This window comes from Protopterus annectens, chromosome 17.part0 (genome assembly GCF_019279795.1).
Source record: "Protopterus annectens isolate FY-2018-M chromosome 17.part0, PAN1.0, whole genome shotgun sequence".
NCBI lineage: Eukaryota > Metazoa > Chordata > Ceratodontiformes > Protopteridae > Protopterus > Protopterus annectens.
Genome location: NC_056751.1, coordinates 210184183 through 210207893, shown reverse-complemented (window position 1 = coordinate 210207893; position 23711 = coordinate 210184183).

Genomic DNA, 23711 nt, shown 5'->3' with positions numbered 1-23711 from the left:
CCTCATTAACACACCAGGGAATCCTTTCAGAGTGGGTGGGGAACAGTGGTTACAGCCCAGGGATCCCGCAATTGGGTCTGCCCCACAAAGGGACAGTTAGTTAATCAATGGGGTGGTGACAGCAGACACATTTTGGCTAGGCTGATGAATGGCCTCTGACAATCAGGCATGTATCTACCGATGTACCTAGGAACCTATACATACAGTATCAACACATGCTGTTAGCTTAATTTACTGTTCAGCTGTTGACTTACCTTGTACCAATAGCTGTTGTGTGTGCAATAGTTTGAGGGCTGCCTATGTAGGATGCACACAGTAGACCACCTATACATGACAATTTACAGGTGGTCATGTGTGTGTGCCATCCATTTTACTGTGTGTGCAGGTGGAGAAGTGTGTCAGTCCGTAGGGGCCTACACTGTCAGTGTATGTGCTATACGTTCCCTCTTTTCCAAGGCATGGGCATATTGGGCACGCCTCTGTATGCCTACTGGGGCTGGTACAGGGTGTTCGTGGTCTGAATCCCTCTGTGCCTGTGATGCCCTTGGCAATTGCGGTGGGCTGTGAGGGCCTTCACCATTATGTCCCTGCTGCAGCTGTTTCTGCTGGATCATATTATGTAACATGGCACATACTATGAAGATGTGGGCACACATGCCTGGAGAGTACTGCAAGGCTCCACCAGATATGTCCAGGCAACAGAACCATGATTTCAGCATCCTAAACACACACACTATGATGATTCTGGTTTGTGCGTGTGCCTCATTATGGCGTTCTTGCATGGTTGTGTGTGCATTTCTGATGGGAGTCATCATCCACGGCAACAGTGCATAGCCAGCATCCCCCACAAGGTGGCCATATGGGATTTCCCCCCTGACAAATACCTGGTACAGCTGTGAGGCATGCCAGATGTGGGAGTCATGGTAGCTTCCAGGGCTGCCAGCACACACATCCGTGATAATGCACTGGGCATTGCACATGACCTGGCAGTTGATGGAGTGGTATCCCTTGCGGTTTATGTAGTGCCTACCATGCTCACCGGGTGGTGACTTGATATGTATGTGCGTGCAGTCTATTGCACCCAGTACCTCTGGATAGTCTGCCACATGGTGGAAGAGGTGCATATTGCTGGCCAACTCCTCCTGAGTTTGGGGGAAGTATATATGCTCATTGGCATGTGGTAATATGGCATCGAGGAAATGGTGGAGTACCCTGGATGCTGATGCCTGTGAGATCCCCATGATATCTCCAGTTGGCCTTTGAAAGGTACCTGTGGCTAGTATTCTCAAGCTTACACATGCCTTCGTGTCCACTGGGATGGGTTCCCCTCTGTTGTTTCTGGCTCTGAGGCATGGCTGGCACAGCTCAATGATTTGCTGTATGATGTCCCTGTCCACCCTGTAGCTCTCTACTATCTCCAGATCATCTAGCCGCTGGTAGGTTACCCTTGGTCTGAACACTCTTCTCCACCTCCGGGGCCTGAGGTGGTTGTCAGCATCATCCTCCACACCACCTTCAGTCTCCAACACATGGTGATGAATCACAGCTATGGCAGCTCCCAACAAGTTCATTGTAAAAGTTCCCCATCTGTTTACACCGATGGTGCAGTGTTTGGGAATATACGAGTGTGTGTGATGTGCCTTCACACTTTATACTATTGTGCTTTGAACACTCATGATGTCATAGGGTGTGTATATACAATCAGAGCTGCAGGGTATCTTACGTATGTATTTTACCACAGGTACTGCTATTGTGGTGCCTTTGGTTTTTAATTACATTTAGCTGCTGTGGATCACCACTTGCCCTTGCCTTCACTTTTCATAATGATTCCCCTCCCTTTGTCAGGCATGCATCCAGCAGCCTGCTTTCTTGTTTTGTACTTTCCCAACCCAGGATTGTGTTGCAAGATGTGCTCTATAGCCGAGCTACTGCAGGTTTGCTTTGCTCTGCGGTGACAGTTCTCTTTTCTTTGCAATCTGGCACCTCCCCTATCCTGTTCTGCTGGTTGCTACTAGCAGCCTTGTTAGCTACTGTCAATGGCCCACTGTGAGTTAATAGGTGTTAATTACTCAGTTGTACTCCAGTTACCCTGCTGCGGCATTTCCTTATTGTCTTCCCGTAACCTTCCTGTTTCAGCTGTGGTGCGCACCGCGTGCAGCTGTTTACTGGGTTTCGAGCGTGTTTTCATCCATGTACACATGCACTTTCGGTCACCATGTGTGCTCTCAGCTAAGCAAAGCTATGGCTACATCCACACCCCTATCCTGCGGCTTTGCTTAGCAATGGGCAACCTGGATTAGCAATGCTCCAATGTGCTTACAGCTACAGTGGCACACCCCACTGCTGATGTCATGTATACTGCCAGACCACTCCTCAGTGTTGTACCGCTGCACCGTATGGTACATCCTTAGGCTGGCGGGATGTTTGCGATTCAGCATTACTTGCCTCATTTGCATGGCATTGACTACTAATTCATAGTTACCACGCCGAACACTGTCACAGACCCTTAGCAACCCTAGCACCTTGGTTGTGGTGTAGCATGCATACCATTGACTATTATGGCGAAATCATGATTTCTGTTACATTGCAATTTTATGACATCTGTATATATTTTCCTTGTGTTCCTGTTTGCGCACACATGCCCTGTGGTTGTCCTTTGTGTTATTGTGGCCATGACATTAAATGTTATTTTTATGTGTTGTGTGTGTTTTTTTATGCCATTGGCTGTATATTTAGCCATTGGCATATGTTAACTTTGTAATATGTAAGTTTGGTCCGCTTTCATGGCTCCGATGTTCTGTTTGGAAAAATGTAAACCACTTTTTTTGGTTTACATTTCTGTATGCTTAGGCTACACCTGCACCACTTCATGAATCGCTGTGTACCTTCATTTGCATGCTGCACTACTGCGTATGGGGTAATTAGCATACATGAGCCAAGAGCTGCGCAGATCTGGTGTACGCTGGTAGTGCATGTGGAACTGGATCGTACCTGAATCGCTCGCCGGCCATATTTGGTGTTATACCGCCTACGCCACGCCTGCGCCTGGCGCATGCTTCATGAATCCCGGGGTGAATGAAGATTCTGTGGTGACAAATATTTATGATATGACAAATGACTCAATGAGTAAATATTTTTGGTGTTCATATGTTGATTCCTTTCCAATTTAAAATTATTTATGGAGAATGAACAAAAGGTGAAACCATATTCAAGTAATGGAGGAATTAAGTAAACAAAGGTACCATAAACTTCAACCATCCTTACAACTGCACATCTTAATATAATATTCATTATGCCTGCAGCTTTCTTAAGAGCAGATTGCACTTGAAAGGTAAAAGTAAAATCCTTGAATATTCAACAAGCAGCACTCAACTCAAACCACTTCTCTTTGCACTGCAGTTCTAATTATAATTTATATTCAGTTTTATAAAATTACCAAGTAACATGCTGAAAGTAGCAATCTCTGTGATACCTCCACTTGTAAAAATGTTTCTTATTTAAAAAAGACCTGCTGCCTGACAGCAACTATCTACTTGTTTCATGGGGAAGACATGATCAAAGTAAAAAATGAACAGCAAACAAGAAACAAGCTCAAGATAAATTGCTTTAAGGATTATTGCACAAGTTATGGACCCCACATGATAGCTTGGCATTCTGTTTAGTTTATGGTGGGTAAAGCCTGTCACTGTAATCCTGTCCTTTATTACAAATACTGTCATATGCATTTCAATACCTAAGGCTGATATGTTATCTAGTTATGTAAATATTCTCTGCATTGCAACAACGAAAAGGCTTTCAATGTTGGTAATTCTTTAACAGTATGCTTATTAAAGCTTACTTGCATCTTACAATCTCCAACAAGCTTACCTGATGGTCATTAAAGCATTGCTACTTAAACACAGAGCAACAGGGCACTGCGACAGCATGCATTTTCTGAATAATAAGCATAAATCAACAGTATAAAAATATGACAGAAAACCAGAACATTCTGCAAAATCAAGGGCGGATGAAAAGCCACGGTCATACTTGTGGTCTACATTGGATGGGAGAATACTCTACACACTTACACTGCATAACTGCTCCTTGCCTTGCTTGGACACATCCAGAGCCATTACAATGGGGAGTGGGGTGCAACAAGTATGTCATAATTTGGAATGTCTCTGGCTGGCGGTGATGGCTCTGACACTCATACCTCTCAACCTCAGAGCAAGAAATCTGTACAAAGTCATACAAAGAAGTGAGACACAGGCCCAGAAATAAGGACAATTTTTCGATATTGCTCTTATAAACCTAGAAAGATAATAGAATAGGAGTAGGACTTGCATTAGTATGAATTTTCTGAAGGGTATGAAATCTGAAACTCAAATGTCTGCCATTATTTTCTAACTTAAGTCTTTAATGATTTGCCACTAATGTCCCAGAAAACCACAATTTTATGAAAAACAGATAAAAAAATGTGATGCAAAAATATAAAATTGACACACAATACATCTGGGAACCTGTCAAAGAAGGGACACCTTTTTAATATTAGTACTGTTAACTTGAGCAGCTGACAAAATAAAGATCATCTACATGCATTTCTGAAATAAAACTAATCTATAACTCTGATAATTACAGTTATTTATAAATGTAAACCCTCCACATTTTTTCCAAAATTGCCATTTTGTGGAGGGATTATTAGGGGGAGAGCAACATTGTGAACCAAAATTGGGGATAGTTGAGAGGTTTGGATATTCCTAATATTATAAAGCAATTTATTTGCACGTACCTCTCAACCTCTTAATGCAGGAAATCTGGACAAGGTCAACTATATTGGGGGAACATACAAACAGTACTAAAAATTGCTCTTGTATAAACTTAATACAGTTGATAGAATAACAGGTCTTGCTTTAGCATGCATTTTTCTGAAGGTTATGACGTCTGAAACTCAATGTCTGTCATTATTTAGTGACTTTATTCCTAAATGATTTGCCAGAAAACCAAAAATTTTATGAGGAACAAACCAAAAATAAGAAGCAAAAATCTATTCATTCTGCAAAAATCTGGACAGTTGAGAGGTAAAGTTCAGCTGGGGCTGTCTGAGTTTGCTGCCCTTCCCCCCTCACAAACTCGTGGTCTAATGGAGCCTCCCCCCTGCAGCTATTCCAATGTCCCATTCCTTGGTTATTTCACCCCATTTACCATAAACACTAATGTGCATACTGCTTTACTTCTGAAATGATTTGGATTTCATTTGAAAGTTTTATTTTGCATTTTACAGCACAAACCCTAATAGATGTCTGCTAAACAAAGCAATGCAGTCTCACAATGAAAATAGACTTAGCATTAAAACTTCCATGCCCTTGAAACTCACATTCATTGAAACAGCATTGAAGCCCACATTCAAAGAAAATACATTTTGCCAGTGGCAGATAAAGATTAACTTTGGGCTGTTTTCAAATCATAGGCCCCTTGAACACGGAACATACACATGCTCTTTGATACACCTTCCTGACTGTATTAAATTGTATTCCTTGTACAATACAGTACAGTTGTTAGAGGGCATTTTAAATTTATTGTTTTGAACATTTTTCCAGTAAACAATGAAACAAAATTCATGCACAAATAATGACAAAACTGCCCAATTCAGAACATTTCCATCATAAAAGACTACTCAAACTTCCAAAGTCCACCAGTATCAGTAAATATGCACAATCTCTGAAGAAGTAAAAGTCATCTAAATAATTCCACATTAAAGAAATCTGTAACTAATGAAGAGGTTGCTGCTAGCAAACAACTTTACATGTCATTGTTTCATCTACAAATAAAGTGCCTGTTGCCCTTGAGGAATAAATTGCCTATGTTGCATTAAAAAATGATAAGCTAGTAATATCACAAAAGGAATAGATGGCAAACTGGTAGGTTCATAGCTACTAGGTATCTTCACCAAAAAGGACTGCAGCATCCACCCCCTTTACAACACAGTACAGTATCAGCAATACATCCACCTACTGTGGGAGTTGAACCCACAGCCGTCTGCATCAAATGCAAGTACACTACCTGTTGTACTAGTAACAATGCAAGCAGACTCAGTATAAGCAGCACTAAACTTTTGTTCCTGTGCAGCTCTGAGCTCCTTGTAAAATCTGCTTGACACTCAGCTGTATCCCTGAATTTTGCAGCACAAGAAATCTGGAAAAAGCCAAAATTTATTGAGGGGGAACAAAATCCCAAAAACCAGGGACACATTTTAAACATTGCTTGTATAATGTTGGAAAGTTTCTAGAATAAAATGCTGTGTTACCACCATAGATTTCACTGCCAAGTCTTGAACCCAGGGGACCCTGTGCAAAACAGTCAGAGCAACATACCACTATGGTATATCAGCTATTTTGTGAAAGAGAGGAAGACTGAAACTTAAATGGCTAAAATTTAGTGAATTCAGTTCTCACCATAGCTCTCAACCTCTTAGCAAAAAACACATGGACAAAGCCAGTAATGGGGGAATACAGCCCCCAAACATATTCAGTGAATTCAGGTCAAACCATAGCTCTCAACCTTAGCACAAAAAAACCTGGATGAAGCCAATAATGGGGGGATACAATCCCAAAAATAGGGACACATTTCAAATATCCATGTTATAAACTTAGAAAATTGCTAGAATAAAAGGTTTTGTGTTACTATGTACTTTCTGAAGTGAAGTCTGGAATTCAAATGCCTGTTATTTTTATTTAACATTTGTTAACTGGGAGAGGACTTGGAACAAAAGTAAATTTTTAGCAGAGCAGGGAGAAACACTCCAGACGTGTTTTTGTAAGATGGGAGGACATGCAGGCTCCAGACAGAATGCAACCCAGCCAAGAATCAAACCAGAGAACCAGTAGCTGTCAGGCAACAATGCTACCAATGCACCACTGCACTACTGACTTAGCAAGGAAAAACAAAAATACAGAAACCACAGATTTTATGAGGAACAGAACAAATATGAGGCAAAAAAATCTGCAAATCTTTTACAAATGGTGGTGGGTAGGGAATTCAGGTCCATGCCACCTACACCCAAGGTACAGGATTCACACCTGAGTATTCTCTACCCACCACCATGTGTTCTCTCTACTCTAGCCACGTGTATGACCCTGTCAAATGCTGAAGTTACAGTTAATCTATATAAATTACATCACAGCACAATTTTTCACTCATAGCTATTATATTGTTATAGAACATCATGTTACAGGTGATAATAGATCTATTTTCAACATATGCATTCTGATATATGGTTTCAAATCTCAACCTATTCAACTCTGAGAATAATTTATCCAATATTACCTTCTTCATTATTTTTCCACAACATGAAAGTAGACTTAAGGGTCTATATGACTCTGGGTTTGTCCTACTCCCCTTTCCCTTAAAGACAGGTTTAATAAGTATGTCTCCAATCGTGAATAATCTCCACATATTTATACGACCTAGTAAATAATCGATATAATGGTACTGTAATTTTTTGCTGAAGTGTACTCAGGTCATTATTACTAATTTCATCTCCTCCCTGTGCTTTGTTTGGATCCAGTTTATTCAGTTTTTTTTTTTCAATATAATCTAATTTGATTGCTGCGGTTAGCTGAATGTCTCTAGGACAACTTATGACCCACGTTGTGGAGCCAAACTGTTTTGTATAACATTTTGTAAAATATATCTATAATCTGTTGTGCCTGAGAACACATTTTAGAGTATACACAGAAATGTTTCCTATTATGCTCAATATCTTTATATAAATTTTCTTCATATTTTTCTTGATCTTGTCTCACAGTATGCTTAATCCGTTTGTCCAGCTTGTTTATTTCAGTTTTCAAAGTTGTAGTTCAACCTGTCTTCAATTTCTTATATTGTTTTGTGTCTCATCTTAATCAGGTATCTTGTTCTTATGGAAATATATCCACCCGACGTTGTCTGCCTAGGTCTTGATTGCACTTTTTTTTTTGCACTCAAAATAATTTCTCTTTAAAAACTTTCCACATTCCACCTGCAGTGTTTTCCACTGAACACATCACCCCAGTTAATTTTACACAGTGACTGTTTTGCTTGCATATAATCTGTAATTAATCATTTCTGCATTGGCTTAGATTTTAGTTTGGCAGAATTATCTAGCAACAAATTAACCTTTATAACCCCATGATCATTATACATTAACAGTACTTGAAGTAATAGTAATTTATTTAGTAACACACACAATATCTAGTATGTTCCATTCCCTTGTAGTTTTTTTACACTCTGAAGCAATTGCTGTTCCTGAACATATGTTGTGAATAATCTCCTTACTAATGTTGAATAAATATTATTCCAATCAGTTTCAGCTAAAGTTAAGTCCCCAGCTAACATTATTCTTCTGTTCTGTGTTTCATGCAAGAAATGTATGAATTCCTCCAGGTCATCAGCACTTGACTTTGATAGTCTATAAACTCCAACATTTGTTATATGTTCCAGGGTCATCTTTATTGTCACAGTCACACAGTCTATAGTACCGGTGTTATCACTGAACATGTAATAATCACAGGTCTCATAACTATCTTTAATCCCTATCGTAACATGATCTTTTGTTAGAATGTCTGTTACAGTAAAAACATTTATACCCTGGTAAAACTGGTTTCCAATCATTTTTCTTTAACCATGTTGCACAAACAATAACATCAATCTTGTGGAAACCTACCAAATTTTCCAATAAAAAAAAAAAAACGTTATTATTAATGCTCCTGGAATTAATAACCATCAGATGAATCAAATGTTGCTGTCAATTGTTAAATTTTTGACCTGGCAAAAATCCTGCCTAGTGTATGTCAAATATTGCAAAATATCTGGTGCAAAGATTCTCTTTCCTGATCTTCACAAATGCACACCATCCTGTCTCAATACATGCATGCCCAAAACTAGGCTTGGATGCTCCACATATTTCCATTTTGTAAAATGGGACATTCTTTCCATGTAGGCATTTTCCCAAAAATCTTTTTATTCACAGTTACCTGACTATCCTTTCGATATATGATTTGTGAAAAATACATTCGAACACCAGTACAATATATACTATCCAGGAGGGCTGTCCTACTTTCTATAACAATCACTTTATTCTGCAGATATTTGTAGATGCTTAAATTATACATCGTTTTGGAGGTCCAAATACATTCAGAACTATTGAACAATGTAGTCGTAGCTGTGTCCTGGCCTTTGTGTGCATTTATCCTGTTCTGTAAATGTCAATACCATTTCATTATACACACTATTATGTCCATTCATTTAACTGCTAGCCAGATATCTTACTCATGTATTTCTCCATATCCTGAAGCTTTATATATTGTGCTATAAAAGATGAGTATATTATTGTTTTTTACATTACTTAATTTGGGAGTGAGGTGACTCGCATCACTTTGATTAATGCACCATTAAGGAATAGTACACTGCTGAGCTGCATGGGGAAACTGGGATGTAACAATCATAACATCGACATTATCAAAATCAGGGGTACATTTTGATAAACCACTAAACAGAAAATATGGAAAGCTGTGTCTGGCCTCACCCCCAGAAAAAAAAAAACATTCTTTATGATTTTAATAAAGACATGTCAAACTGTCTGTTTTGCACAGGTCTGTGCTGCACAGCTGCCATATACACCATCACTGTCAAGGTAAATAAAATAAAGGAAAAGGAGGGAAGGAAGGAGAAAAGAAATAAAGAAAGAAAAGGAAAAAAAAAGGTCAACAAGAATACACTGCAGGTTTTGTCAAATAGAGTCTTTTCACATATATTGGTACTTTTTGGTACTTATCCATAAAGTAAAAAAAAGTTATATAAGAAAGTACCATTTAAAATCACTACAGTCCTGAAGTATATCAAATGATACACTAACAACACAAAAAAGGAAAATGTTAACTAATGAAACCACCTCCATTTTAGAAAAAATGTAAAATTTAAAAAATTTCGATACATTCTCTAGAAATGGACTACCACAGTGGTGCCGAGGTTAGCGTTGTTACCTCACAGCAAGAGGTTCTCTGGTTCAATCCTCAGCTGGGGTGCCTTCTGTGTGGAGTCTGCATGTCCTCCCTGTGGTCACGTGTGTTTCCTCCGGGTGCTCTGGTTTCCCCCCACATCCCAAAGACATGCTGATGGTGGATTGGACACTCTAAATTAGCCCTAGGCGTGACTGTGTGTGTGTGCCTTCTGTAGAAGGTTGGGTGCTGGGCTGGCAACTCGACACCATAAAACTCCACTGCCAATCATGAGCAGACAGGTGATCTGCTGTGGTGACCCCTAACTGGGAAAAGCCAAAAGAAGAAGATACATTCTCTAGAAATAGCCAGGAACATTTAGCTGAAGTGAAGGACACAGGGGTCACAACCCTCAACAAAACCGGCATCACTTTTTTTCTTGAAAAACACTTTTTGAAATCATACATTCTGTGGAAGAATATGTGAGAGATATTTATTGATGTAACTATGTGAGACCGATCCACCCATAACCCCTTTTCCCCATTTTTACACATGGGGGTGAGGTGTCACATCAGCGGTGCCAATCATCTACAATCAGGGTTCACACTGCCATGTGTTGTAGTTGGTCTTCCATACCACATGCACACACACACACACACACACACACACACACACACACACACACACACACACACACACACACACACACACACACACACACACACACGTGCACAAACACACACTAACAGGCAATTTAGAGCGTTCAATCAGACTACAGCATTAGAGATGTTTAATCTGAAAGAACAGAAGCATAGTTATAATTTGCAGGTGCATTAAGTGCTGATTGCCAGTAACTACATAGCTGCACACTTGGGCTATTACTACAAACCTCAAGACTGTAGTTACACAGGTAATTGGTATTTGAAAGGAACATAATGTGAAATATATATATATATAAGGAGAAGATAGCAAAGCATTTGCAATGTTCGGTAAGTATTGTTTTATTTAGTTAACTTTTTGTAAAGACCATGGTAGCAATAATTTTGCAGTGAGGTATTTTTTAATACTTTTTGTTAAGACCTTAACCCTGAATATTGGTATCAAAAGGTCTCTTGTAATTTTGCCAATTCATCATTATCATCAGCTTTGTAATTATAATTAAATGTTGCAGTGGTTATTATAGTTATAAACAATCTTCTGCAGCCTCCTTGAACTACTGATGGACTAAATTGACTAAAAATTCTTTAATTCTTGCTTTGGTTCTTATTGTCATAACCAGCAAGTGTGTAGTCTTCAACTTTCAGAGACTGGATTTGATGGTATTACTACTCTGTCTGCACATGTTTAAGGCATAGTTAAATGTATATAATGTAAATATGAGTTATTAATTATAGACTAAATTTATTCATAATAAGATGTGCAACAAAATATTACCATATCAGACATCAGTGTCATTATATCAATTACATCTGTGCCCAGTGGCTAGATTTAGTATTAAATAACAGTATCGTATGTACCTGACTCCGTGTCAGTTATGTGAATACATTAAGGAAAATCATATCTCCAATTATCATAAAACATTTTTGTCTTTTGATTCAGTCAGTTCTTTATGCATCAAGTAGTATTTTGCTGTTTAATATCAGTTTTAACCATCTGATTTTTTAATATTTCATTTATTTTTTTAATTCTAGTTACTTTTTTATTATTCTTGCTTCTAGTCCAATTTAATTTATTTTCAATCGTTTTTCAGTTTTTATATTATTGTTCTAAAATGTATTCTAACCTTAGTATTACAAATGCATTGCAAATGCAGCTTAATTTCCTGCCTAGCCTATTATTCTTTATTCTGTTATAAATCTATTGAGAAAAATTTGAATAAAATAATACGAATCTACCAAGTCCAACCTGATTTTTTTTTTCATTGCAGATATGTTTCTACTTTATTTTCCTTATCAGTATAGGCCTAATTTATGAAAACAGGACCTCTACAGCTGATGACTTTCTCTATTACTTCTACTTTTTACTAACCACTGGACACAGGCAACTGCTTGGACAGTGTCACAAATCAGTATTATGACAAGCAGTAAAAACTAACCTCGCAGGGATAGCTGGACTCTCTAGCAACTCTAATGATAAAACAACAACTGCTAGTACAAACCTCCTGGAAAACAACTAATGGGGTTTGAAATATGGTACTGATTAGAAAGACTGGCACTAGAAAATATAACTTCTAAAATGCTGAGCTTAGAATCCCAAAGGGTAAACAAGATTCCCTGTTTTGAAGTGGAAACACAATAAAATGACAGAAAATCTTCTCCGCCTATCTCAGGCAGACTCATGCATCAAAATCCCATTCATGGATAACAGTGGCCTATGATGTGTGCATGAGTGAGGTGATGACTGACTCAATGACCTACAGATTAGGGGACATAACGAGTGCCTTTTCCCAGGTCTGATGGTCATCTTATCCTTTTTTCTTGAGAGACTATTAACTTTTAATGCATTATGAATTGCATGCTGTCTAAACTGACAGTTTTCATTCCTTTTAAATCAGACAGCATTTAGGGGAAATATTACACAAGTCTGCTCATAGGTTCATAGGTTCATAGGTTGGTACTAGGCTATCAGTCCTAGGGCCTATACAAGCCTAGCCATAACAATTCCCTGGCTATTTCTTCCCACACTATTTACTTCCCTGGACCCCTGTCTAGCAGGGCGACTGACATGATCCCCGAGGTGAATTTCCTTTCTCCCACCCAATTGTCAAGGTTCCTTTTGAAGAGGGCCAAAGAGGTGCTCTGCTTGACATGTATGGGCAGTGTATTCAAGAGTCTGAGGAGTCTCTGGGTCAGGAACCTATCCCTCCAGCATGTTTTGTTTAGTGTGATGACAAGGTTTAGATCCCTGGAGCATGTGGCTCTGAGGGATTGGGATTTCTTTAAGTGTAGCAGGTCCAACAGCTCTGGGTTTGACATGGCCTTGTATGTTAAGCAGAGATCGCCTCTGAGTAGACGGTATGAGACAGAGTATAGCTGGAGTTTTTTAAGATGGTCAGCATAGGGCATCTGCTTTAGGCCTGTGATTCTTTTAGTGAGGTATTTCTGCAGCCTTTCCAGTTGTTGCAGGTGTCTTGAGAGGTACATACCAAATGGGATGTTGTATTCTATAATGGGTCTAATGAGGGATGAGTACAGTGGGACAATGACCTCCTTTTTTCTGGATAAAAAGCCCTTAGTGATGAGGTGTGCCACATAGAAGGATTTCCTGACTGTTGTGGCGATGTGGTTATCGAAGGTGAGACCACTGTCCACCTTTGTCCCTAAGTCTCTTATCACACTTTCGGTGTTTAGTGTACTGCCACCTATGTGGTAATTCACGGGTACATGTTTTTTCCCAAAGGGGATAACTATGCATTTCTTGGCATTGAGTTTGAGCCCATGGCTCTGACACCAAGCATCTGTTTCTGTAAGGCCCTTTTGTGGAGTATCCCCATCATTTGGAGATTCAATAACAGCTCCCAGTTTGCAGTCATCTGTGAACTTTGTTAGCCAGATTCCCTTAGTATTGGCCTGTACTTCAGAGAAGTAGATGCCAAACAAGAGTGGTCCCAGGACTGAACCCTGAGTTACTCCACTTGTCACTTGTCTGGAGCTGGATTTGGAGTCAGCTACTTTTACAGTGTGGGTTCTGTCAGTAAGCCAGTTGACAACACACTGAGTGACATAGGGATTAATGCCCAGATTAGTAAATTTATCTATGATTCCAGAGTTGGGAATGGTGTCAAAGGCCTTGGCAAGGTCCAGATAGGCTGTGTAGACCGCCTTATCCTCATTCACAGCTCTGGAGACTGATTCAAAGAAGTCAATCAGGTTCAGGAGACAAGATCGACCCTTCACAAACCCAAACTGGGTGGGGTCCAGTGTTTGAAGGTTGTCAATGTCTTTGTTTATAAGTTCCATGATAATACATTCCATGGCCTTGCAGATCAGGCTCGTTTGAATGATGGGGCAGTAGTTCCCGGGATCCAAAGTGGATACTCCCTTGTGGAGTGGGATAACTGTAGCTGTGCAACATTCAGTGGGCACGAAGCCTGAGGTGAGGCTATGATTAAACATGACACTTAGGTGAGGTGCCAGTTCATTTTTTAGTTCATGTAGTACACAGCCCGTGATGTCATCTGGTCCCATGGATGCTGTATCCTTAGCTTTGGAGAGTGCGTTTTTTACCTGTGTGGTTGTTATTACCAGAATTTGGCAATCATTCGGTATTGAGATGGGCCATTTAAGGGGTGAGAGGGGGTGAAGTTGGCACTGAATCGATCTGCCAGGATATTAGCAATATCCTTGTGATCAGTATATTTAATGCCTTTCTGTTGTAGTTAAGAGCAGATCTGAGCATTGCCATTTAGATTCTTGACATAGCTATAGAATGCCTTGTGGTTGTCTTTGGAATCTTTGGCAATTTTATTTTCGTATTTTTATTGTTTTTTTATCTCGCTCACTGCATCATCAAGTCAGCAGTCACCATATATATTGTTCAGCTGAATGCTGTTATTCTACAAAATAAAAATAAATAAAAACACAAAGGATGCAAGCAGCACTCCACTGTAGACTATTTTGCACATTAAAATGCAGCACACCAACACACACGCATGCACACACACACACAGTTTAAACAGTTTAATACAAACCAGAAAGTAGAGATTAAAGGAAATTAAAAATTAAAATAAAATCTGAAAAAATACACACACACACACACACACACACACACACACACACACACACACACACACACACACACCTTACCTGAATCGTCTCCCTCTTGGTCAGAGCAGTCCTAGATTTGGTAGGCAGTCTCCGTAGCCTGCGCAAGCTATCGGCTGGTTGGTTTCCCCACAAGAGTAGGCTGGAGGCTCCCCAAGAGAGTAGGCTGGAGGCTTCAGCCTGCGGGTGATGCAGTCCGGTGTCCTTCCATTCTGTGCAGTCATCACCGCACAGACTTCTGGACTGCAGGGCAGAGATGCCTTTCTCTCCTATCTGGACTGCCTAACACAGCAGTCTAGAGTTCTATGAGTATCAGGAACTCCAAGCACGCATGCGTGGAGTTCCGGGACTCATGATTTTTTATTTTCTATTTTCTTTTCTTCTTTCTTTTTACAGGTGGAGGGGGGGGCTGCAGTCGTGCAGTCCTATAGCACAAGCCGTCCCTGATCAGCATTGAACATTAGATGCTGGAAGTGCACGTTCTCTGTCAGCAGCAAACTTACTGTAAGTTACTCATGTCATTCTGGATTAGTATGGAAATATTAAATGAAAAGGAGCTCAGTATTGATTCCTCAGGTATGTCCAATTATATTATTATGGGTAGATTGTGCAACAGCATGCCACAGACATTGTGAGAGAATTATAAAGTGAAAAGAATTAGTGAATTGAATATGCATTGCATAATCTATGAATGCTGGCGGTGTAAATGAAAATGTGTGATTGTGAAATAGTAAGCATAAGCAGAAATGAGACCAAAAGCAAAGAACATGGACATACACTGATAAGTAAATTATATTGTAGTGATTGTTATATAGTCAGGAACATACACTGTTGCTTAATTTGTGCCCTGACACCATGTTTCAGTGAAAGTAGTGTATCTGGCTGCAGAGCACTCCTGATTTCAGCTATCTCATTTGGAACTGAATGCATTAATGTGTCTGTGTCTCAGGCTGTGTGTGTGTGTGTGTGTGTGTGTGTGTGTGTGTGTGTGTGTGTGTGTGTGTGTGTGTGTGTGTGTGTGTGTGTGTGTGTGTGTGTGTGTGTGTGTGTGTGTGTGTGTGTGTGTGTGTGTATACCTCAGGCTGTGGGGTATGTGCCTAGACAATTTGATCCCTATGTTTTGGCATGAATTGTTGGGGTAATAGCTTAAAGTTTTTCTGTTTGTGTGTGTGTGGAAGGGATTGTTATAATGACCCTTCCTGGCAATGCTGTGAAAAGACATGCATAGGAAGCCTATTAGATTCATTTTATCCAGTTTAACTGTGTGTCTCCTTCTTTTCATATAATATACAGACTGAGTTCTAAAATTATACAATCTGTGTGTGTGGTTACATGAGTGAGAATTTTTTCACTATGAACTTTTTCTTTTCTATTTCCTGCATTCATGTCAGGATACTAAATACTCCCTTTCACAGCTTCATTTTGTTTTTATTATAAGCTGTCCTGCTGTTATAAAAAACAAGAAAATACCCAACAATGATAACTTTTTTTATGTAAAACAGTGGCTATTAATAATGCATGGATGAATGACTGAATAATGTAGTTCACTGTACTTTCATGCAGGAACACAGAATTCTTTAGTTTCAAAATTACGTTGCCTCTAGTTTATCTATACTCATTATGTAGCAAAAAACATTTTTTACTTCACCTAAAATAACATGTCTCTGTAATGGATGTGTAATAATGTATAAGCAGAATTATACAACACAATACAGCTGTTAATATTTGAATTTAAACTGAAATAGCAAGACACTAATAATAATGACAAAAATACTAGTATTACACCGCAATACATAAAATCAATTAAAAGCAATTAAAAAATAACCAATGAAATTCACAAAATTAAAATCATCCAATAAAACATTAATTAACAAGTACTTTTGATTTAAGGTCCCTATTTAGACCATTAGGCCTCAAAGTACAAAATACATTGAGCTCCTTTCCTTTCTAAGACATTCTTAACTGTAATCAAATCACGTACATCCACATCAGGTTGACAAAGGAAAGTAGGACGAGCAACAGACATGAAAAGGGGGTGTGTCAGGCATGTTGTAAGCACATTGGAGCCCTATGGTGCACAGATAAGCTTAGCTAGCTTAGCACAGCTAAGCAAGGGTGTGTGTCTGAGGCTGTATTGACTTATTCCATGAAATGAAGAGCACGTTCATGTCCAGGGAGGGGCATTTCTTTGTGTTTACATTAGCTAAACAGGTTTGCGCAGTGCATACCCAGTCTAAAACAAAACAAAACAAAAAAAAACAGAAATAGCAGGACTGTTTACATTTGGACACCGGATTTGCGTGACATGCCTCGGGTCTTAAAATAGGAGGAAAAGGGAAGGGAAACAAAGGAAAATAGAATAAAAACAATCAAGAACAAATTATATAGGTAGCAGGTGGAATGCATCATAGTCAGCCAATCATACAGGAAGCATCTGCAGCACAACAGTATAAACTATGGAAACACCTTCCAGTCTGTTTTTTCCCACAAACTCTGCACCATTGGTGTGCACATGCGAGGGAATTTTAACTGGAAAAATGTTAGGGGCTCCCATTGCTTTGATCCATCACTATGTGCTAGAGGCTGAGGGCGAAGATGAGGATAATGCAGACAACCACTACAGACCGAGGAGGAAGAGAAGAGCGTTCAGACCCAGGGTAATTTACCATGGACTACATGATCTGGAGATAGTAGAGCACTACAGGGTGGACAGAGACATATTTCAGCAAATCACTGAGCTGTGCTGGCCTCAACTCAGACCTAGAGCCAACAGAGGAAATCCCATCCCAGTGGATACCTAAGGTATGTGTAGCCTTAAGAATTCTAGCTACAGATACTTTCCAAAGACCTACTAGGGACATCATGGGGGTCTCACAGGCATCTGCATCCAGGGTACTCCACTAGTTCCTGGATGCCATGCTACCACATGCCGGTGAGCACATTTACTTCCCCAACACCTGTGAGGAGACAAGCAGCAATATGCGTCTCTTCCACTGTGTAGCAGAATACCCAGAGGTACTGAGTGCTATAGACTGGACACACATCCACATCAAAGCACCACCCGGTGAACAGGATAGGGTCTACATAAACTGCAAGAGATTCCCCTCCATCAATGGCCAGGTCATGTGCAATGCCCAGGGCATTATCATGAATGTGTGTGCTGGCAGCCCTGGAAGCTATCACGACTCCCACATCTGGCATTTGTCACAGCTGTACCAGGCATTTGCCAGTGGGGGCATTCCATATGGCCATCTGGTGGGGGATGCTGGCTATGCACTGGAGCCGTGGATGATGACTCCCATCAGAAATGCACACACACCCACACAAGAATGCCATAATGAGGCACACGCACAAACCAGGATCATTATAGAGCATGTGTTTGGGATGATCAACTCAGTTCATCTGCCTTGACATATCTGGCGAAGCCTTGCAGTACTCTCCAGCCACATGTGCACACATGTTCATAGTATGTGCCATGTTACACAATATGATCCTGCAGAAACAGCTGCAGCAGGAACAGCAAAGGGAAGGCCACACAGCCCATCACCATTGCCAAGGTCCACACAGGTACAGAGGTGCTCAGAGGAGGAGGCCCCTGAGTCTGCTCCTGTAGGTAGATGGAGGAGTGCCCAGTATGCTCAGGCCTTGGAAAAGAGGCAGCACATAGCACACACGCTGACACTGTAAGGACCCCAGGGACTGACACCTCTCTGACTTGTACACACAGTAAAATGGATGACACACACATCACATTACCTGTAACTTACCATGTATAGGCAGTGTACTGTGTACATCTAACATATGCGGCCCTCAAGCACCGTCCTCACAACTGCTGCAGGCACAAGATAAGTCAGCCTTCTTAACAATAAATGAATGGATTAGTATGTTTTTCTAGCATATCTATGGTAATGCTGCATGCATGCAAGGGAATGGGGTGGCCTACTGGGATAGCAGCACAAATCTGGCAGCTATGTGGGACACCAGGAAATGTCTATCCAAAACTGGCCTCCACACACTATGCAGTAGTACCCAAGGTGGCAAATCCCACTGCAGTATATGCATGGGGGCAACTAACTGGAAGGTCATAGGTCACAGGCATGGGGTTGGGAGGGTGGCCTAATGGTTAAGGTGTTTGCCTTACAAACACAAGGTGCAGGGCTTGAGTCTCACAGGGGATAATTGGCTAGGCTTACAATGGTTCACAAGGGCAGTTAGCCTAGTACTAACCTATGAACCTATGAACCTATGTCAATGTGGGGGTCCCATACCCATCCCTCACACCCACACAGCAAGTCAGCTGTAGAAAATCAGATAGAAATGTCTGGTAAATGCACACAAATGGTGGCAATGTTGAATTACCCCCTACAGACTCACACAGTGATAGCACAGCAGGACTCACAGTTGCAGTAAGGCTATGAAGGGTAAGAAGTCTGAAACTCAAATGTATGCCATTACAATCTGACCTGTGCTCTTTACTGATATGCCTCTAGTCCCCAAGACAGGGCACAATAGTATGGTAAATGGAACCAAAATGTAAAGCAAATATCAGCAGTCTGTACAAATGTGTACAGTTGACAGGTGTGCCCCCAATATACCCAAAGAAATGCAGTAACATGTATGTTTCCATGGAAATAGCAGCATAGCACATATTGGCAGGGCAGTACCAATACACATGAAAACATGCTGCCTGTCCTCAATATGCAGGGGTCAATGAGCTATGTGTATGTGTGGTTAATACTGCCAGGATCTGGCCAGAATGTTCTCCTGGCAGTCATCTTGTAGTGCCCTAGGTACAGTGTTGTCTTTGACAGGGCCATGTGCAAATAACTGCAGTACCAACTGTTATGCATGTCAGTGACACCCACCGCTCTGCCACTGACATACCTGGAAGTCACAGTGCTAAATGTGAAATATACTACACATATAATGGACATCTTGAAGGATGTGTAGCTGACGTACTAAGGCTTTTGTGAATATAAGTGCTTTTTGGTACTGTTGCCAGTGGTTATTCTCAATAATCCTTTTTTTCTTATTTTTGCTTTTACATATAATGGATATGCCTGTACAGTAGAATGCACTCTGTGCCCACACCCATAACTCCCAACCTCTGACAACAAGATGTCTAGATGAGGGCAGAAATAAAAGTGGAACAAAGGCATAATGATAGGCATGTGTTGTAAATATCACCCTTGCATACTGAGAAAGTTGGTAGAGTGAGGGGTTTGCAGTAGTGGGAATTGTTTGAAGGTTATGTAGTCTGAAACAGTAATGTCTGTCATTATTTTGTAACAATACTCTTCAATTATATGTAACTAACTTGCCATAAGAACACAAGTTTAGCTCCTGCCTGGTGCCCTGGAGAGTTCTACAGCAGCAGAGAGACAAAAGAAAGACTTTGGCATGATTAAGTATCATTTTTCTGCATTTTCTTGCTGCCTTTAGGTAATTCCACTAAAACGCTGATTTTTTAGAGTTTCAGTGATTTTAAAAAGCTTGTTTTAACTACATATTGTACTTATTTTACTGCCTGCACTTTAATAAAGTCACTTTTGTGTTTAAATTACCTGTTTAACTGTTGTAGGCTACACACTCAAGTGTGATAGCCATTTCTGTGCATTTAAAGTGTTTTTTTTTATTGTATCTGCTTTATTTTCTGGAAAAAAAACAAAAAAAATAATACTTGTTTTCCCGCCTTTCTAAGCTAGTATAGTTCAGTTTTCAGGTTAGTGCTGAATTCAGGGCTGTGTTACAATTTTCTGTGTTTGCCCATACATTACTTGGATAGAAGGAAGTTTATCTGTTCACTGTGAGAGAGGGAGCTTTGAGCAGCCTATCTGTCCCTGGAGGAGGGGTTTCAGCCCAGAAATTAGTAGTTTATTGGCCATTTTGGGCTAATTTCTATCTCTTTCATTTCCCTGCTTTAAAACCCACACTTGCAAGGTTTTTGTGCTAGTATACAGCTCAGCAAGCTCCTGCCTGGTGCCCTGCAGAGTTCTACAGCAGCAGATAGACAAAAGAGAGACTTTGGAGTGATTACGTATCATTTTTTTTTTTGCATTTTCTTGCTGCCTTTAGCTAATTCCACCTAAAACACTGATTTTCTAGAGTTTCTGTGATTTAAAAAGCTTGTTTCAACTACATATTGTAATTATTTTACTACCTGCACTTTAACAAAGTTGTTTTTGTGTTTAAATTACCCGTTTAACTGTTGTAGGCTACACATTCAAGTGTGATAGCCATTGCTGTGCATTTAAAGTGTTTTTTTATTGTATCTGCTTTATTTTCTGGAAAAAAAAACAAAAAAAAATACTTGTTTTCCCACTTTTCTAAGCTAGTATAGTCCAGTTTTCAGGTTAGTGCTGAATTCAGGGTTGTGTTACAAGTTTCTGTGTTTGCCCATTCCTTACTTGGATAGAAGGAAGTTTCTATGTTCACCTGTGAGAGAGGGGAGCTTTGAGCAGCTTATCTTTCCCTGGAGGAGTGGTTTCAGCTAAGAAATTAGTAGCTTATTGGCCATTTTGGGCTAATTTCTATCTCTTTCATTTCCCTGCTATAAAACCCGCATTTGCACAGTTTTACATGTCGGGTAGTGTCGGTTAGCTAGGGTATAACTATTCCTGGCTCCACAAAATCTACTCTTCAATTTTTCCCTTGGAACTAGACAAACTTTCAACTTAAGCACTCAAACGATTAATTTCTGAGCCTGGCACTTGCCCAAATCTCATAGCAAGCATTAATAAACCTTAGCACTAGAACACCTATACTGTAGAAAAGGACAAGGCTCTCTATTCGACCTTACCAGCCAATCAGTAAAGCAGTTCACTGTACCTATCCAGGCATGTCCAAAGAGCAGTTTCAGGTGTACTCTTCGGTCCAACTGGTGAATCTGGGCATTTTGAGGCAATGTTACAATTGCCTCATGAACACAGACAGCCCTCTCCTCCTACCACCAAACACTAATACATGTGAGAGATGCAGTTATACAGCCAAACTGGAGGCTAAGCTCTCTCCACCCAAGACTGGACCAGGCAGTCAAGAGGACAAGGGAATTACTTGCATCACACCACCAGTCTCAAATAGACCTATGAAACCAGCACCAGCAAAAAATACACATAAATACACGAAAACATACTCGGATGTTCTAAATAAAAATCTGCAAAAGCAACAGAGACCTCCAAAGCAGACATCCAAGCAACCTCCACCCCCCAACACAAACCATGAGACACATACTTTACAAAACCAGTGTGCCATGCAATCAGAGCCATTAAGGCAAAATAACATGCCTAACACACTAGTAATAGGTGACTCTATAGTCAGGCACACTGACGTCCCACTCACTAGGCTGAACAAGGAGAAGGTTACTGTTAGCTGCCTGTCAGGTGCTAGGATCCGCCACATAACACAAGCACTCAGGTAACTCCAGAACAAGTACAAATATGACTCTGTCATTGTCCAGGTTGGTGTGAATGACCTGAGCCGTACCTCCCTGGACTACATGAAAAGAGACATGGAGGAGCTCTCTGATCACGTAGCCCAGACCGGTATGACCCTGACCCTGAGTAGCATCATCACCAAGAATGATGTCATGGTATAAAGAAAAAATTATCAATTTCAACAATTGGCTAAGTTTCTGGTGTCATTCAAAGGGGATACAGTGTCTGTCAGCATGGGATGACATGCTCAACAAGCCACACTGCTTTGCTAGAGATGGCTTGCACCTGTCATCCTTAGGCTTTCAATTACTGGCCAAGGCTCTTGCCACCCCCATAGTGCCTTTTTTAGGCAAGGCTCAAAAGACAAACCCACCACCATAAATAGCACAAGTAACAAAAAACTGAGGGTAATGCTACTCAATGCCAGAAGTCTAAACCTCAAAATGCATGCACTCAAGGCACTCCTCAGTATGGAGAAAATTGATATATGTGCAGTAACAGAAACCTGGTTTAAGGCTCCAGAGAGCACCCCAGTACTACCAGGCTACAACTCATACCATACATTTCGGCCACAAAACCCATAATGAAATATAAAAGGCAGGAGCGTATCCATATTCATCATGGATACCCACACCTCCAGGTTAGTGGCAAAGCACAATGCTTCAGAGATCATCCACATGCAACTAACAATGGATAAAACTACAATTCAAATTGTAGCTTGCTACAGATCACCCACCATGTCCCAGGACCCCCATTCCGCATTTCTGGAAACAGTAGGAAAAATAAAGGTCCTACCAAACACCCTGATATTGGGTGATTTTAATTACCCAAACATCAACTGAGAGAACTACTCAAGTACTAAGTCCCATGCCCAACATTTCCTAGAATTTATAAACTCAGATGCCCTGGATCAACTGGTTAACACCCCCACCAGAGGTGACAACATATTGGACCTGGACATCACCAACATGGGCGACTGGTGTTCCACACCAGAGGTCAACCCCTCGCTGGTTAGATCTGAGCATAAACTAATCACTCTGAATATGCACATTCTGACCCCACCCCGGTAAAGAAACCAGAGTGAAAAACTTTTCAAAAGCAAATTTCACATTACTTAAGATTGAGGTGGAAAGTTTCAAAGCCCCCATGCCAAAGGATAATGCTGTCCAAGTTGCAAAATCCTTTACTAATGCACTCTACGGGCACCTGCAAGAATGCATGGATTGTACTATCCCAAGCAAAACCAAGACTCACTCCTCCAAGAAAAGGAAACCAGTCTGATGGACCCCTGCCATAAATAAGCTATACAATAGAAGGAGGAAACTAGTACAGAAAAGAGTAAAATCCTAAGAAGGGAAGACATCCCTGATCAGTATCAGCAAGAAACTATGATCCCTCATAAAATCATCCAAGGCTAGCTTTGAAAGAAATATTGCCAAGGACTCCAAAGATAACCATAAGGCATTCTTTAGCTATGTTAAGAATCTAAGTGGCAATTCTCAGATCTGCTCGGAGTTAGTGCAGAATAGCACAAAATACAATGGACCGACCAATATCACCAA